A 16813-nucleotide genomic window follows, 5' to 3' on the forward strand; every position below is an offset into this window, starting at 1 on the left:
AGGTGCAACGAGCAACAGTGCGTCTCACACACGCGGCGGTGCGCCCGCTAATTCGGCCGTCGGTCTGCTGGGACGCCGGGCGCGCCCCCCGCGCCGTCCGCGAGGAACTGGCTGTTGCAGAAGGAAGTGCTTTCGTCAAATGCGGCGGAAAACTAACATTTTGTGTGTTGGGAGAGAAGCCGAACGCGAATTCCGCCGGGCTCCTACCTTGCACGAGTGCCAACGGCCATACCATGATGAATACACCGGTTCTCGTCCGATCACCGAAGTTAAGCATCATTGGGCCCGGTTAGTACTTGGATGGGTGACCGCCTGGGAAACCCGGGTGCTGTTGGCTCCCTTCCTTTTCTTTTTGTTTTGTTATTATGTCGCTACCCCTGCCAGACCAATTTTCAAACTGCCTTTCTGTTGTGACAAAGATGCTTCCTTAACCCTTTTAAACTACTGTAATGGTAAGAAAATGCAGTAATTAAAGAACTTAAAAAATTAAGCTGCTGTTTGCTCCCTTCCTTTTTTTTGTTTTGTTGTTATGTCGCTACCCCTGCCAGCCCAATTTTCAAACTACCTTTCTGTTGTGACAAAGATGCTTCCTTAAGCCTTTTAAACTACTGTAATGGTACGAAAATGCAGTAATTAACTCAGTTTGAGGGAGAATGTGCTAACCAAGTTTGCCAAGGAGACTTTGAAAACGGCAAAACAGTACGAATCGGCAGTTGATTTCTGAAATACGTCACCGCCTATTTTTGTGTAAAGTTCCAAATTTGATTTGTAATCACGAATTTATTCCTTAGTCGTCTCGTCTCGTCTCGTCCCGCAGACGTTTGTCGTGCTTGCGCTGTCATATGGACCACGACCCGAGCGGCAGCGAGCGGCAGTCGAGCAAAGTCGGGACAAGTCGGGACGGGGACAGGGATAGGAATGGCGCGAATGCACTGCAAACTACGCAGACACGCGAGGCGAGGCGAGGCGAGGCGAGGCGAGGCGAGGCGAGGAAGCCCACATCGCTACCAGTGGCGCCCTCCAGCACGACACTGCCACACCCCGCACAGGCCCTCCGCTGGACACCAGGGACAAGATGCGTCCCCCGCAGAAAGGCTGCACGCGCCCAGCGAATGACAGGAGGTGCAACGAGCAACAGTGCGTCTCACACACGCGGCGGTGCGCCCGCTAATTCGGCCGTCGGTCTGCTGGGACGCCGGGCGCGCCCCCCGCGCCGTCCGCGAGGAACTGGCTGTTGCAGAAGGAAGTGCTTTCGTCAAATGCGGCGGAAAACTAACATTTTGTGTGTTGGGAGAGAAGCCGAACGCGAATTCCGCCGGGCTCCTACCTTGCACGAGTGCCAACGGCCATACCATGATGAATACACCGGTTCTCGTCCGATCACCGAAGTTAAGCATCATTGGGCCCGGTTAGTACTTGGATGGGTGACCGCCTGGGAAACCCGGGTGCTGTTGGCTCCCTTCCTTTTCTTTTTGTTTTGTTATTATGTCGCTACCCCTGCCAGACCAATTTTCAAACTGCCTTTCTGTTGTGACAAAGATGCTTCCTTAACCCTTTTAAACTACTGTAATGGTAAGAAAATGCAGTAATTAAAGAACTTAAAAAATTAAGCTGCTGTTTGCTCCCTTCCTTTTTTTTGTTTTGTTGTTATGTCGCTACCCCTGCCAGCCCAATTTTCAAACTACCTTTCTGTTGTGACAAAGATGCTTCCTTAAGCCTTTTAAACTACTGTAATGGTACGAAAATGCAGTAATTAACTCAGTTTGAGGGAGAATGTGCTAACCAAGTTTGCCAAGGAGACTTTGAAAACGGCAAAACAGTACGAATCGGCAGTTGATTTCTGAAATACGTCACCGCCTATTTTTGTGTAAAGTTCCAAATTTGATTTGTAATCACGAATTTATTCCTTAGTCGTCTCGTCTCGTCTCGTCCCGCAGACGTTTGTCGTGCTTGCGCTGTCATATGGACCACGACCCGAGCGGCAGCGAGCGGCAGTCGAGCAAAGTCGGGACAAGTCGGGACGGGGACAGGGATAGGAATGGCGCGAATGCACTGCAAACTACGCAGACACGCGAGGCGAGGCGAGGCGAGGCGAGGCGAGGCGAGGCGAGGAAGCCCACATCGCTACCAGTGGCGCCCTCCAGCACGACACTGCCACACCCCGCACAGGCCCTCCGCTGGACACCAGGGACAAGATGCGTCCCCCGCAGAAAGGCTGCACGCGCCCAGCGAATGACAGGAGGTGCAACGAGCAACAGTGCGTCTCACACACGCGGCGGTGCGCCCGCTAATTCGGCCGTCGGTCTGCTGGGACGCCGGGCGCGCCCCCCGCGCCGTCCGCGAGGAACTGGCTGTTGCAGAAGGAAGTGCTTTCGTCAAATGCGGCGGAAAACTAACATTTTGTGTGTTGGGAGAGAAGCCGAACGCGAATTCCGCCGGGCTCCTACCTTGCACGAGTGCCAACGGCCATACCATGATGAATACACCGGTTCTCGTCCGATCACCGAAGTTAAGCATCATTGGGCCCGGTTAGTACTTGGATGGGTGACCGCCTGGGAAACCCGGGTGCTGTTGGCTCCCTTCCTTTTCTTTTTGTTTTGTTATTATGTCGCTACCCCTGCCAGACCAATTTTCAAACTGCCTTTCTGTTGTGACAAAGATGCTTCCTTAACCCTTTTAAACTACTGTAATGGTAAGAAAATGCAGTAATTAAAGAACTTAAAAAATTAAGCTGCTGTTTGCTCCCTTCCTTTTTTTTGTTTTGTTGTTATGTCGCTACCCCTGCCAGCCCAATTTTCAAACTACCTTTCTGTTGTGACAAAGATGCTTCCTTAAGCCTTTTAAACTACTGTAATGGTACGAAAATGCAGTAATTAACTCAGTTTGAGGGAGAATGTGCTAACCAAGTTTGCCAAGGAGACTTTGAAAACGGCAAAACAGTACGAATCGGCAGTTGATTTCTGAAATACGTCACCGCCTATTTTTGTGTAAAGTTCCAAATTTGATTTGTAATCACGAATTTATTCCTTAGTCGTCTCGTCTCGTCTCGTCCCGCAGACGTTTGTCGTGCTTGCGCTGTCATATGGACCACGACCCGAGCGGCAGCGAGCGGCAGTCGAGCAAAGTCGGGACAAGTCGGGACGGGGACAGGGATAGGAATGGCGCGAATGCACTGCAAACTACGCAGACACGCGAGGCGAGGCGAGGCGAGGCGAGGCGAGGCGAGGCGAGGAAGCCCACATCGCTACCAGTGGCGCCCTCCAGCACGACACTGCCACACCCCGCACAGGCCCTCCGCTGGACACCAGGGACAAGATGCGTCCCCCGCAGAAAGGCTGCACGCGCCCAGCGAATGACAGGAGGTGCAACGAGCAACAGTGCGTCTCACACACGCGGCGGTGCGCCCGCTAATTCGGCCGTCGGTCTGCTGGGACGCCGGGCGCGCCCCCCGCGCCGTCCGCGAGGAACTGGCTGTTGCAGAAGGAAGTGCTTTCGTCAAATGCGGCGGAAAACTAACATTTTGTGTGTTGGGAGAGAAGCCGAACGCGAATTCCGCCGGGCTCCTACCTTGCACGAGTGCCAACGGCCATACCATGATGAATACACCGGTTCTCGTCCGATCACCGAAGTTAAGCATCATTGGGCCCGGTTAGTACTTGGATGGGTGACCGCCTGGGAAACCCGGGTGCTGTTGGCTCCCTTCCTTTTCTTTTTGTTTTGTTATTATGTCGCTACCCCTGCCAGACCAATTTTCAAACTGCCTTTCTGTTGTGACAAAGATGCTTCCTTAACCCTTTTAAACTACTGTAATGGTAAGAAAATGCAGTAATTAAAGAACTTAAAAAATTAAGCTGCTGTTTGCTCCCTTCCTTTTTTTTGTTTTGTTGTTATGTCGCTACCCCTGCCAGCCCAATTTTCAAACTACCTTTCTGTTGTGACAAAGATGCTTCCTTAAGCCTTTTAAACTACTGTAATGGTACGAAAATGCAGTAATTAACTCAGTTTGAGGGAGAATGTGCTAACCAAGTTTGCCAAGGAGACTTTGAAAACGGCAAAACAGTACGAATCGGCAGTTGATTTCTGAAATACGTCACCGCCTATTTTTGTGTAAAGTTCCAAATTTGATTTGTAATCACGAATTTATTCCTTAGTCGTCTCGTCTCGTCTCGTCCCGCAGACGTTTGTCGTGCTTGCGCTGTCATATGGACCACGACCCGAGCGGCAGCGAGCGGCAGTCGAGCAAAGTCGGGACAAGTCGGGACGGGGACAGGGATAGGAATGGCGCGAATGCACTGCAAACTACGCAGACACGCGAGGCGAGGCGAGGCGAGGCGAGGCGAGGCGAGGAAGCCCACATCGCTACCAGTGGCGCCCTCCAGCACGACACTGCCACACCCCGCACAGGCCCTCCGCTGGACACCAGGGACAAGATGCGTCCCCCGCAGAAAGGCTGCACGCGCCCAGCGAATGACAGGAGGTGCAACGAGCAACAGTGCGTCTCACACACGCGGCGGTGCGCCCGCTAATTCGGCCGTCGGTCTGCTGGGACGCCGGGCGCGCCCCCCGCGCCGTCCGCGAGGAACTGGCTGTTGCAGAAGGAAGTGCTTTCGTCAAATGCGGCGGAAAACTAACATTTTGTGTGTTGGGAGAGAAGCCGAACGCGAATTCCGCCGGGCTCCTACCTTGCACGAGTGCCAACGGCCATACCATGATGAATACACCGGTTCTCGTCCGATCACCGAAGTTAAGCATCATTGGGCCCGGTTAGTACTTGGATGGGTGACCGCCTGGGAAACCCGGGTGCTGTTGGCTCCCTTCCTTTTCTTTTTGTTTTGTTATTATGTCGCTACCCCTGCCAGACCAATTTTCAAACTGCCTTTCTGTTGTGACAAAGATGCTTCCTTAACCCTTTTAAACTACTGTAATGGTAAGAAAATGCAGTAATTAAAGAACTTAAAAAATTAAGCTGCTGTTTGCTCCCTTCCTTTTTTTTGTTTTGTTGTTATGTCGCTACCCCTGCCAGCCCAATTTTCAAACTACCTTTCTGTTGTGACAAAGATGCTTCCTTAAGCCTTTTAAACTACTGTAATGGTACGAAAATGCAGTAATTAACTCAGTTTGAGGGAGAATGTGCTAACCAAGTTTGCCAAGGAGACTTTGAAAACGGCAAAACAGTACGAATCGGCAGTTGATTTCTGAAATACGTCACCGCCTATTTTTGTGTAAAGTTCCAAATTTGATTTGTAATCACGAATTTATTCCTTAGTCGTCTCGTCTCGTCTCGTCCCGCAGACGTTTGTCGTGCTTGCGCTGTCATATGGACCACGACCCGAGCGGCAGCGAGCGGCAGTCGAGCAAAGTCGGGACAAGTCGGGACGGGGACAGGGATAGGAATGGCGCGAATGCACTGCAAACTACGCAGACACGCGAGGCGAGGCGAGGCGAGGCGAGGCGAGGCGAGGCGAGGAAGCCCACATCGCTACCAGTGGCGCCCTCCAGCACGACACTGCCACACCCCGCACAGGCCCTCCGCTGGACACCAGGGACAAGATGCGTCCCCCGCAGAAAGGCTGCACGCGCCCAGCGAATGACAGGAGGTGCAACGAGCAACAGTGCGTCTCACACACGCGGCGGTGCGCCCGCTAATTCGGCCGTCGGTCTGCTGGGACGCCGGGCGCGCCCCCCGCGCCGTCCGCGAGGAACTGGCTGTTGCAGAAGGAAGTGCTTTCGTCAAATGCGGCGGAAAACTAACATTTTGTGTGTTGGGAGAGAAGCCGAACGCGAATTCCGCCGGGCTCCTACCTTGCACGAGTGCCAACGGCCATACCATGATGAATACACCGGTTCTCGTCCGATCACCGAAGTTAAGCATCATTGGGCCCGGTTAGTACTTGGATGGGTGACCGCCTGGGAAACCCGGGTGCTGTTGGCTCCCTTCCTTTTCTTTTTGTTTTGTTATTATGTCGCTACCCCTGCCAGACCAATTTTCAAACTGCCTTTCTGTTGTGACAAAGATGCTTCCTTAACCCTTTTAAACTACTGTAATGGTAAGAAAATGCAGTAATTAAAGAACTTAAAAAATTAAGCTGCTGTTTGCTCCCTTCCTTTTTTTTGTTTTGTTGTTATGTCGCTACCCCTGCCAGCCCAATTTTCAAACTACCTTTCTGTTGTGACAAAGATGCTTCCTTAAGCCTTTTAAACTACTGTAATGGTACGAAAATGCAGTAATTAACTCAGTTTGAGGGAGAATGTGCTAACCAAGTTTGCCAAGGAGACTTTGAAAACGGCAAAACAGTACGAATCGGCAGTTGATTTCTGAAATACGTCACCGCCTATTTTTGTGTAAAGTTCCAAATTTGATTTGTAATCACGAATTTATTCCTTAGTCGTCTCGTCTCGTCTCGTCCCGCAGACGTTTGTCGTGCTTGCGCTGTCATATGGACCACGACCCGAGCGGCAGCGAGCGGCAGTCGAGCAAAGTCGGGACAAGTCGGGACGGGGACAGGGATAGGAATGGCGCGAATGCACTGCAAACTACGCAGACACGCGAGGCGAGGCGAGGCGAGGCGAGGCGAGGCGAGGCGAGGAAGCCCACATCGCTACCAGTGGCGCCCTCCAGCACGACACTGCCACACCCCGCACAGGCCCTCCGCTGGACACCAGGGACAAGATGCGTCCCCCGCAGAAAGGCTGCACGCGCCCAGCGAATGACAGGAGGTGCAACGAGCAACAGTGCGTCTCACACACGCGGCGGTGCGCCCGCTAATTCGGCCGTCGGTCTGCTGGGACGCCGGGCGCGCCCCCCGCGCCGTCCGCGAGGAACTGGCTGTTGCAGAAGGAAGTGCTTTCGTCAAATGCGGCGGAAAACTAACATTTTGTGTGTTGGGAGAGAAGCCGAACGCGAATTCCGCCGGGCTCCTACCTTGCACGAGTGCCAACGGCCATACCATGATGAATACACCGGTTCTCGTCCGATCACCGAAGTTAAGCATCATTGGGCCCGGTTAGTACTTGGATGGGTGACCGCCTGGGAAACCCGGGTGCTGTTGGCTCCCTTCCTTTTCTTTTTGTTTTGTTATTATGTCGCTACCCCTGCCAGACCAATTTTCAAACTGCCTTTCTGTTGTGACAAAGATGCTTCCTTAACCCTTTTAAACTACTGTAATGGTAAGAAAATGCAGTAATTAAAGAACTTAAAAAATTAAGCTGCTGTTTGCTCCCTTCCTTTTTTTTGTTTTGTTGTTATGTCGCTACCCCTGCCAGCCCAATTTTCAAACTACCTTTCTGTTGTGACAAAGATGCTTCCTTAAGCCTTTTAAACTACTGTAATGGTACGAAAATGCAGTAATTAACTCAGTTTGAGGGAGAATGTGCTAACCAAGTTTGCCAAGGAGACTTTGAAAACGGCAAAACAGTACGAATCGGCAGTTGATTTCTGAAATACGTCACCGCCTATTTTTGTGTAAAGTTCCAAATTTGATTTGTAATCACGAATTTATTCCTTAGTCGTCTCGTCTCGTCTCGTCCCGCAGACGTTTGTCGTGCTTGCGCTGTCATATGGACCACGACCCGAGCGGCAGCGAGCGGCAGTCGAGCAAAGTCGGGACAAGTCGGGACGGGGACAGGGATAGGAATGGCGCGAATGCACTGCAAACTACGCAGACACGCGAGGCGAGGCGAGGCGAGGCGAGGCGAGGCGAGGCGAGGAAGCCCACATCGCTACCAGTGGCGCCCTCCAGCACGACACTGCCACACCCCGCACAGGCCCTCCGCTGGACACCAGGGACAAGATGCGTCCCCCGCAGAAAGGCTGCACGCGCCCAGCGAATGACAGGAGGTGCAACGAGCAACAGTGCGTCTCACACACGCGGCGGTGCGCCCGCTAATTCGGCCGTCGGTCTGCTGGGACGCCGGGCGCGCCCCCCGCGCCGTCCGCGAGGAACTGGCTGTTGCAGAAGGAAGTGCTTTCGTCAAATGCGGCGGAAAACTAACATTTTGTGTGTTGGGAGAGAAGCCGAACGCGAATTCCGCCGGGCTCCTACCTTGCACGAGTGCCAACGGCCATACCATGATGAATACACCGGTTCTCGTCCGATCACCGAAGTTAAGCATCATTGGGCCCGGTTAGTACTTGGATGGGTGACCGCCTGGGAAACCCGGGTGCTGTTGGCTCCCTTCCTTTTCTTTTTGTTTTGTTATTATGTCGCTACCCCTGCCAGACCAATTTTCAAACTGCCTTTCTGTTGTGACAAAGATGCTTCCTTAACCCTTTTAAACTACTGTAATGGTAAGAAAATGCAGTAATTAAAGAACTTAAAAAATTAAGCTGCTGTTTGCTCCCTTCCTTTTTTTTGTTTTGTTGTTATGTCGCTACCCCTGCCAGCCCAATTTTCAAACTACCTTTCTGTTGTGACAAAGATGCTTCCTTAAGCCTTTTAAACTACTGTAATGGTACGAAAATGCAGTAATTAACTCAGTTTGAGGGAGAATGTGCTAACCAAGTTTGCCAAGGAGACTTTGAAAACGGCAAAACAGTACGAATCGGCAGTTGATTTCTGAAATACGTCACCGCCTATTTTTGTGTAAAGTTCCAAATTTGATTTGTAATCACGAATTTATTCCTTAGTCGTCTCGTCTCGTCTCGTCCCGCAGACGTTTGTCGTGCTTGCGCTGTCATATGGACCACGACCCGAGCGGCAGCGAGCGGCAGTCGAGCAAAGTCGGGACAAGTCGGGACGGGGACAGGGATAGGAATGGCGCGAATGCACTGCAAACTACGCAGACACGCGAGGCGAGGCGAGGCGAGGCGAGGCGAGGCGAGGCGAGGAAGCCCACATCGCTACCAGTGGCGCCCTCCAGCACGACACTGCCACACCCCGCACAGGCCCTCCGCTGGACACCAGGGACAAGATGCGTCCCCCGCAGAAAGGCTGCACGCGCCCAGCGAATGACAGGAGGTGCAACGAGCAACAGTGCGTCTCACACACGCGGCGGTGCGCCCGCTAATTCGGCCGTCGGTCTGCTGGGACGCCGGGCGCGCCCCCCGCGCCGTCCGCGAGGAACTGGCTGTTGCAGAAGGAAGTGCTTTCGTCAAATGCGGCGGAAAACTAACATTTTGTGTGTTGGGAGAGAAGCCGAACGCGAATTCCGCCGGGCTCCTACCTTGCACGAGTGCCAACGGCCATACCATGATGAATACACCGGTTCTCGTCCGATCACCGAAGTTAAGCATCATTGGGCCCGGTTAGTACTTGGATGGGTGACCGCCTGGGAAACCCGGGTGCTGTTGGCTCCCTTCCTTTTCTTTTTGTTTTGTTATTATGTCGCTACCCCTGCCAGACCAATTTTCAAACTGCCTTTCTGTTGTGACAAAGATGCTTCCTTAACCCTTTTAAACTACTGTAATGGTAAGAAAATGCAGTAATTAAAGAACTTAAAAAATTAAGCTGCTGTTTGCTCCCTTCCTTTTTTTTGTTTTGTTGTTATGTCGCTACCCCTGCCAGCCCAATTTTCAAACTACCTTTCTGTTGTGACAAAGATGCTTCCTTAAGCCTTTTAAACTACTGTAATGGTACGAAAATGCAGTAATTAACTCAGTTTGAGGGAGAATGTGCTAACCAAGTTTGCCAAGGAGACTTTGAAAACGGCAAAACAGTACGAATCGGCAGTTGATTTCTGAAATACGTCACCGCCTATTTTTGTGTAAAGTTCCAAATTTGATTTGTAATCACGAATTTATTCCTTAGTCGTCTCGTCTCGTCTCGTCCCGCAGACGTTTGTCGTGCTTGCGCTGTCATATGGACCACGACCCGAGCGGCAGCGAGCGGCAGTCGAGCAAAGTCGGGACAAGTCGGGACGGGGACAGGGATAGGAATGGCGCGAATGCACTGCAAACTACGCAGACACGCGAGGCGAGGCGAGGCGAGGCGAGGCGAGGCGAGGCGAGGAAGCCCACATCGCTACCAGTGGCGCCCTCCAGCACGACACTGCCACACCCCGCACAGGCCCTCCGCTGGACACCAGGGACAAGATGCGTCCCCCGCAGAAAGGCTGCACGCGCCCAGCGAATGACAGGAGGTGCAACGAGCAACAGTGCGTCTCACACACGCGGCGGTGCGCCCGCTAATTCGGCCGTCGGTCTGCTGGGACGCCGGGCGCGCCCCCCGCGCCGTCCGCGAGGAACTGGCTGTTGCAGAAGGAAGTGCTTTCGTCAAATGCGGCGGAAAACTAACATTTTGTGTGTTGGGAGAGAAGCCGAACGCGAATTCCGCCGGGCTCCTACCTTGCACGAGTGCCAACGGCCATACCATGATGAATACACCGGTTCTCGTCCGATCACCGAAGTTAAGCATCATTGGGCCCGGTTAGTACTTGGATGGGTGACCGCCTGGGAAACCCGGGTGCTGTTGGCTCCCTTCCTTTTCTTTTTGTTTTGTTATTATGTCGCTACCCCTGCCAGACCAATTTTCAAACTGCCTTTCTGTTGTGACAAAGATGCTTCCTTAACCCTTTTAAACTACTGTAATGGTAAGAAAATGCAGTAATTAAAGAACTTAAAAAATTAAGCTGCTGTTTGCTCCCTTCCTTTTTTTTGTTTTGTTGTTATGTCGCTACCCCTGCCAGCCCAATTTTCAAACTACCTTTCTGTTGTGACAAAGATGCTTCCTTAAGCCTTTTAAACTACTGTAATGGTACGAAAATGCAGTAATTAACTCAGTTTGAGGGAGAATGTGCTAACCAAGTTTGCCAAGGAGACTTTGAAAACGGCAAAACAGTACGAATCGGCAGTTGATTTCTGAAATACGTCACCGCCTATTTTTGTGTAAAGTTCCAAATTTGATTTGTAATCACGAATTTATTCCTTAGTCGTCTCGTCTCGTCTCGTCCCGCAGACGTTTGTCGTGCTTGCGCTGTCATATGGACCACGACCCGAGCGGCAGCGAGCGGCAGTCGAGCAAAGTCGGGACAAGTCGGGACGGGGACAGGGATAGGAATGGCGCGAATGCACTGCAAACTACGCAGACACGCGAGGCGAGGCGAGGCGAGGCGAGGCGAGGCGAGGCGAGGCGAGGAAGCCCACATCGCTACCAGTGGCGCCCTCCAGCACGACACTGCCACACCCCGCACAGGCCCTCCGCTGGACACCAGGGACAAGATGCGTCCCCCGCAGAAAGGCTGCACGCGCCCAGCGAATGACAGGAGGTGCAACGAGCAACAGTGCGTCTCACACACGCGGCGGTGCGCCCGCTAATTCGGCCGTCGGTCTGCTGGGACGCCGGGCGCGCCCCCCGCGCCGTCCGCGAGGAACTGGCTGTTGCAGAAGGAAGTGCTTTCGTCAAATGCGGCGGAAAACTAACATTTTGTGTGTTGGGAGAGAAGCCGAACGCGAATTCCGCCGGGCTCCTACCTTGCACGAGTGCCAACGGCCATACCATGATGAATACACCGGTTCTCGTCCGATCACCGAAGTTAAGCATCATTGGGCCCGGTTAGTACTTGGATGGGTGACCGCCTGGGAAACCCGGGTGCTGTTGGCTCCCTTCCTTTTCTTTTTGTTTTGTTATTATGTCGCTACCCCTGCCAGACCAATTTTCAAACTGCCTTTCTGTTGTGACAAAGATGCTTCCTTAACCCTTTTAAACTACTGTAATGGTAAGAAAATGCAGTAATTAAAGAACTTAAAAAATTAAGCTGCTGTTTGCTCCCTTCCTTTTTTTTGTTTTGTTGTTATGTCGCTACCCCTGCCAGCCCAATTTTCAAACTACCTTTCTGTTGTGACAAAGATGCTTCCTTAAGCCTTTTAAACTACTGTAATGGTACGAAAATGCAGTAATTAACTCAGTTTGAGGGAGAATGTGCTAACCAAGTTTGCCAAGGAGACTTTGAAAACGGCAAAACAGTACGAATCGGCAGTTGATTTCTGAAATACGTCACCGCCTATTTTTGTGTAAAGTTCCAAATTTGATTTGTAATCACGAATTTATTCCTTAGTCGTCTCGTCTCGTCTCGTCCCGCAGACGTTTGTCGTGCTTGCGCTGTCATATGGACCACGACCCGAGCGGCAGCGAGCGGCAGTCGAGCAAAGTCGGGACAAGTCGGGACGGGGACAGGGATAGGAATGGCGCGAATGCACTGCAAACTACGCAGACACGCGAGGCGAGGCGAGGCGAGGCGAGGCGAGGCGAGGCGAGGAAGCCCACATCGCTACCAGTGGCGCCCTCCAGCACGACACTGCCACACCCCGCACAGGCCCTCCGCTGGACACCAGGGACAAGATGCGTCCCCCGCAGAAAGGCTGCACGCGCCCAGCGAATGACAGGAGGTGCAACGAGCAACAGTGCGTCTCACACACGCGGCGGTGCGCCCGCTAATTCGGCCGTCGGTCTGCTGGGACGCCGGGCGCGCCCCCCGCGCCGTCCGCGAGGAACTGGCTGTTGCAGAAGGAAGTGCTTTCGTCAAATGCGGCGGAAAACTAACATTTTGTGTGTTGGGAGAGAAGCCGAACGCGAATTCCGCCGGGCTCCTACCTTGCACGAGTGCCAACGGCCATACCATGATGAATACACCGGTTCTCGTCCGATCACCGAAGTTAAGCATCATTGGGCCCGGTTAGTACTTGGATGGGTGACCGCCTGGGAAACCCGGGTGCTGTTGGCTCCCTTCCTTTTCTTTTTGTTTTGTTATTATGTCGCTACCCCTGCCAGACCAATTTTCAAACTGCCTTTCTGTTGTGACAAAGATGCTTCCTTAACCCTTTTAAACTACTGTAATGGTAAGAAAATGCAGTAATTAAAGAACTTAAAAAATTAAGCTGCTGTTTGCTCCCTTCCTTTTTTTTGTTTTGTTGTTATGTCGCTACCCCTGCCAGCCCAATTTTCAAACTACCTTTCTGTTGTGACAAAGATGCTTCCTTAAGCCTTTTAAACTACTGTAATGGTACGAAAATGCAGTAATTAACTCAGTTTGAGGGAGAATGTGCTAACCAAGTTTGCCAAGGAGACTTTGAAAACGGCAAAACAGTACGAATCGGCAGTTGATTTCTGAAATACGTCACCGCCTATTTTTGTGTAAAGTTCCAAATTTGATTTGTAATCACGAATTTATTCCTTAGTCGTCTCGTCTCGTCTCGTCCCGCAGACGTTTGTCGTGCTTGCGCTGTCATATGGACCACGACCCGAGCGGCAGCGAGCGGCAGTCGAGCAAAGTCGGGACAAGTCGGGACGGGGACAGGGATAGGAATGGCGCGAATGCACTGCAAACTACGCAGACACGCGAGGCGAGGCGAGGCGAGGCGAGGCGAGGCGAGGCGAGGAAGCCCACATCGCTACCAGTGGCGCCCTCCAGCACGACACTGCCACACCCCGCACAGGCCCTCCGCTGGACACCAGGGACAAGATGCGTCCCCCGCAGAAAGGCTGCACGCGCCCAGCGAATGACAGGAGGTGCAACGAGCAACAGTGCGTCTCACACACGCGGCGGTGCGCCCGCTAATTCGGCCGTCGGTCTGCTGGGACGCCGGGCGCGCCCCCCGCGCCGTCCGCGAGGAACTGGCTGTTGCAGAAGGAAGTGCTTTCGTCAAATGCGGCGGAAAACTAACATTTTGTGTGTTGGGAGAGAAGCCGAACGCGAATTCCGCCGGGCTCCTACCTTGCACGAGTGCCAACGGCCATACCATGATGAATACACCGGTTCTCGTCCGATCACCGAAGTTAAGCATCATTGGGCCCGGTTAGTACTTGGATGGGTGACCGCCTGGGAAACCCGGGTGCTGTTGGCTCCCTTCCTTTTCTTTTTGTTTTGTTATTATGTCGCTACCCCTGCCAGACCAATTTTCAAACTGCCTTTCTGTTGTGACAAAGATGCTTCCTTAACCCTTTTAAACTACTGTAATGGTAAGAAAATGCAGTAATTAAAGAACTTAAAAAATTAAGCTGCTGTTTGCTCCCTTCCTTTTTTTTGTTTTGTTGTTATGTCGCTACCCCTGCCAGCCCAATTTTCAAACTACCTTTCTGTTGTGACAAAGATGCTTCCTTAAGCCTTTTAAACTACTGTAATGGTACGAAAATGCAGTAATTAACTCAGTTTGAGGGAGAATGTGCTAACCAAGTTTGCCAAGGAGACTTTGAAAACGGCAAAACAGTACGAATCGGCAGTTGATTTCTGAAATACGTCACCGCCTATTTTTGTGTAAAGTTCCAAATTTGATTTGTAATCACGAATTTATTCCTTAGTCGTCTCGTCTCGTCTCGTCCCGCAGACGTTTGTCGTGCTTGCGCTGTCATATGGACCACGACCCGAGCGGCAGCGAGCGGCAGTCGAGCAAAGTCGGGACAAGTCGGGACGGGGACAGGGATAGGAATGGCGCGAATGCACTGCAAACTACGCAGACACGCGAGGCGAGGCGAGGCGAGGCGAGGCGAGGCGAGGCGAGGAAGCCCACATCGCTACCAGTGGCGCCCTCCAGCACGACACTGCCACACCCCGCACAGGCCCTCCGCTGGACACCAGGGACAAGATGCGTCCCCCGCAGAAAGGCTGCACGCGCCCAGCGAATGACAGGAGGTGCAACGAGCAACAGTGCGTCTCACACACGCGGCGGTGCGCCCGCTAATTCGGCCGTCGGTCTGCTGGGACGCCGGGCGCGCCCCCCGCGCCGTCCGCGAGGAACTGGCTGTTGCAGAAGGAAGTGCTTTCGTCAAATGCGGCGGAAAACTAACATTTTGTGTGTTGGGAGAGAAGCCGAACGCGAATTCCGCCGGGCTCCTACCTTGCACGAGTGCCAACGGCCATACCATGATGAATACACCGGTTCTCGTCCGATCACCGAAGTTAAGCATCATTGGGCCCGGTTAGTACTTGGATGGGTGACCGCCTGGGAAACCCGGGTGCTGTTGGCTCCCTTCCTTTTCTTTTTGTTTTGTTATTATGTCGCTACCCCTGCCAGACCAATTTTCAAACTGCCTTTCTGTTGTGACAAAGATGCTTCCTTAACCCTTTTAAACTACTGTAATGGTAAGAAAATGCAGTAATTAAAGAACTTAAAAAATTAAGCTGCTGTTTGCTCCCTTCCTTTTTTTTGTTTTGTTGTTATGTCGCTACCCCTGCCAGCCCAATTTTCAAACTACCTTTCTGTTGTGACAAAGATGCTTCCTTAAGCCTTTTAAACTACTGTAATGGTACGAAAATGCAGTAATTAACTCAGTTTGAGGGAGAATGTGCTAACCAAGTTTGCCAAGGAGACTTTGAAAACGGCAAAACAGTACGAATCGGCAGTTGATTTCTGAAATACGTCACCGCCTATTTTTGTGTAAAGTTCCAAATTTGATTTGTAATCACGAATTTATTCCTTAGTCGTCTCGTCTCGTCTCGTCCCGCAGACGTTTGTCGTGCTTGCGCTGTCATATGGACCACGACCCGAGCGGCAGCGAGCGGCAGTCGAGCAAAGTCGGGACAAGTCGGGACGGGGACAGGGATAGGAATGGCGCGAATGCACTGCAAACTACGCAGACACGCGAGGCGAGGCGAGGCGAGGCGAGGCGAGGCGAGGCGAGGAAGCCCACATCGCTACCAGTGGCGCCCTCCAGCACGACACTGCCACACCCCGCACAGGCCCTCCGCTGGACACCAGGGACAAGATGCGTCCCCCGCAGAAAGGCTGCACGCGCCCAGCGAATGACAGGAGGTGCAACGAGCAACAGTGCGTCTCACACACGCGGCGGTGCGCCCGCTAATTCGGCCGTCGGTCTGCTGGGACGCCGGGCGCGCCCCCCGCGCCGTCCGCGAGGAACTGGCTGTTGCAGAAGGAAGTGCTTTCGTCAAATGCGGCGGAAAACTAACATTTTGTGTGTTGGGAGAGAAGCCGAACGCGAATTCCGCCGGGCTCCTACCTTGCACGAGTGCCAACGGCCATACCATGATGAATACACCGGTTCTCGTCCGATCACCGAAGTTAAGCATCATTGGGCCCGGTTAGTACTTGGATGGGTGACCGCCTGGGAAACCCGGGTGCTGTTGGCTCCCTTCCTTTTCTTTTTGTTTTGTTATTATGTCGCTACCCCTGCCAGACCAATTTTCAAACTGCCTTTCTGTTGTGACAAAGATGCTTCCTTAACCCTTTTAAACTACTGTAATGGTAAGAAAATGCAGTAATTAAAGAACTTAAAAAATTAAGCTGCTGTTTGCTCCCTTCCTTTTTTTTGTTTTGTTGTTATGTCGCTACCCCTGCCAGCCCAATTTTCAAACTACCTTTCTGTTGTGACAAAGATGCTTCCTTAAGCCTTTTAAACTACTGTAATGGTACGAAAATGCAGTAATTAACTCAGTTTGAGGGAGAATGTGCTAACCAAGTTTGCCAAGGAGACTTTGAAAACGGCAAAACAGTACGAATCGGCAGTTGATTTCTGAAATACGTCACCGCCTATTTTTGTGTAAAGTTCCAAATTTGATTTGTAATCACGAATTTATTCCTTAGTCGTCTCGTCTCGTCTCGTCCCGCAGACGTTTGTCGTGCTTGCGCTGTCATATGGACCACGACCCGAGCGGCAGCGAGCGGCAGTCGAGCAAAGTCGGGACAAGTCGGGACGGGGACAGGGATAGGAATGGCGCGAATGCACTGCAAACTACGCAGACACGCGAGGCGAGGCGAGGCGAGGCGAGGCGAGGCGAGGCGAGGAAGCCCACATCGCTACCAGTGGCGCCCTCCAGCACGACACTGCCACACCCCGCACAGGCCCTCCGCTGGACACCAGGGACAAGATGCGTCCCCCGCAGAAAGGCTGCACGCGCCCAGCGAATGACAGGAGGTGCAACGAGC

General features: G+C 52.5%; 15 non-coding genes across 15 annotated transcripts; all 15 read left to right on the top strand.

The window, feature by feature from the left end:
* Positions 1-218: 218 nt before the first annotated feature.
* Positions 219-337, top strand: LOC124778716. The gene has a single exon (XR_007015913.1). It is a non-coding gene; the product is annotated as a 5S ribosomal RNA (ribosomal RNA).
* A 1001-nt stretch (positions 338-1338) lies between these two features.
* Positions 1339-1457, top strand: LOC124778728. Its single transcript, XR_007015914.1, has one exon. It is a non-coding gene; the product is annotated as a 5S ribosomal RNA (ribosomal RNA).
* A 1001-nt stretch (positions 1458-2458) lies between these two features.
* LOC124778739 lies at positions 2459-2577 on the top strand. The gene has a single exon (XR_007015915.1). It is a non-coding gene; the product is annotated as a 5S ribosomal RNA (ribosomal RNA).
* A 1001-nt stretch (positions 2578-3578) lies between these two features.
* LOC124778751 lies at positions 3579-3697 on the top strand. The gene has a single exon (XR_007015916.1). It is a non-coding gene; the product is annotated as a 5S ribosomal RNA (ribosomal RNA).
* A 996-nt stretch (positions 3698-4693) lies between these two features.
* On the top strand, positions 4694-4812 carry LOC124778763. Its single transcript, XR_007015917.1, has one exon. It is a non-coding gene; the product is annotated as a 5S ribosomal RNA (ribosomal RNA).
* Positions 4813-5813: 1001 nt separating this feature from the next.
* Positions 5814-5932, top strand: LOC124778775. Its single transcript, XR_007015918.1, has one exon. It is a non-coding gene; the product is annotated as a 5S ribosomal RNA (ribosomal RNA).
* Positions 5933-6933: 1001 nt separating this feature from the next.
* On the top strand, positions 6934-7052 carry LOC124778786. The gene has a single exon (XR_007015919.1). It is a non-coding gene; the product is annotated as a 5S ribosomal RNA (ribosomal RNA).
* Positions 7053-8053: 1001 nt separating this feature from the next.
* Positions 8054-8172, top strand: LOC124778799. The gene has a single exon (XR_007015921.1). It is a non-coding gene; the product is annotated as a 5S ribosomal RNA (ribosomal RNA).
* Positions 8173-9173: 1001 nt separating this feature from the next.
* On the top strand, positions 9174-9292 carry LOC124778811. Its single transcript, XR_007015922.1, has one exon. It is a non-coding gene; the product is annotated as a 5S ribosomal RNA (ribosomal RNA).
* A 1001-nt stretch (positions 9293-10293) lies between these two features.
* On the top strand, positions 10294-10412 carry LOC124778823. Its single transcript, XR_007015923.1, has one exon. It is a non-coding gene; the product is annotated as a 5S ribosomal RNA (ribosomal RNA).
* A 1006-nt stretch (positions 10413-11418) lies between these two features.
* Positions 11419-11537, top strand: LOC124778834. The gene has a single exon (XR_007015924.1). It is a non-coding gene; the product is annotated as a 5S ribosomal RNA (ribosomal RNA).
* Positions 11538-12538: 1001 nt separating this feature from the next.
* Positions 12539-12657, top strand: LOC124778846. Its single transcript, XR_007015925.1, has one exon. It is a non-coding gene; the product is annotated as a 5S ribosomal RNA (ribosomal RNA).
* Positions 12658-13658: 1001 nt separating this feature from the next.
* On the top strand, positions 13659-13777 carry LOC124778859. Its single transcript, XR_007015926.1, has one exon. It is a non-coding gene; the product is annotated as a 5S ribosomal RNA (ribosomal RNA).
* Positions 13778-14778: 1001 nt separating this feature from the next.
* On the top strand, positions 14779-14897 carry LOC124778870. The gene has a single exon (XR_007015927.1). It is a non-coding gene; the product is annotated as a 5S ribosomal RNA (ribosomal RNA).
* Positions 14898-15898: 1001 nt separating this feature from the next.
* Positions 15899-16017, top strand: LOC124778882. The gene has a single exon (XR_007015928.1). It is a non-coding gene; the product is annotated as a 5S ribosomal RNA (ribosomal RNA).
* The last annotated feature ends 796 nt before the right edge of the window (positions 16018-16813 follow it).

The sequence above is a fragment of the Schistocerca piceifrons genome, chromosome 2 (assembly GCF_021461385.2).
Source record: "Schistocerca piceifrons isolate TAMUIC-IGC-003096 chromosome 2, iqSchPice1.1, whole genome shotgun sequence".
Lineage (NCBI taxonomy): Eukaryota > Metazoa > Arthropoda > Insecta > Orthoptera > Acrididae > Schistocerca > Schistocerca piceifrons.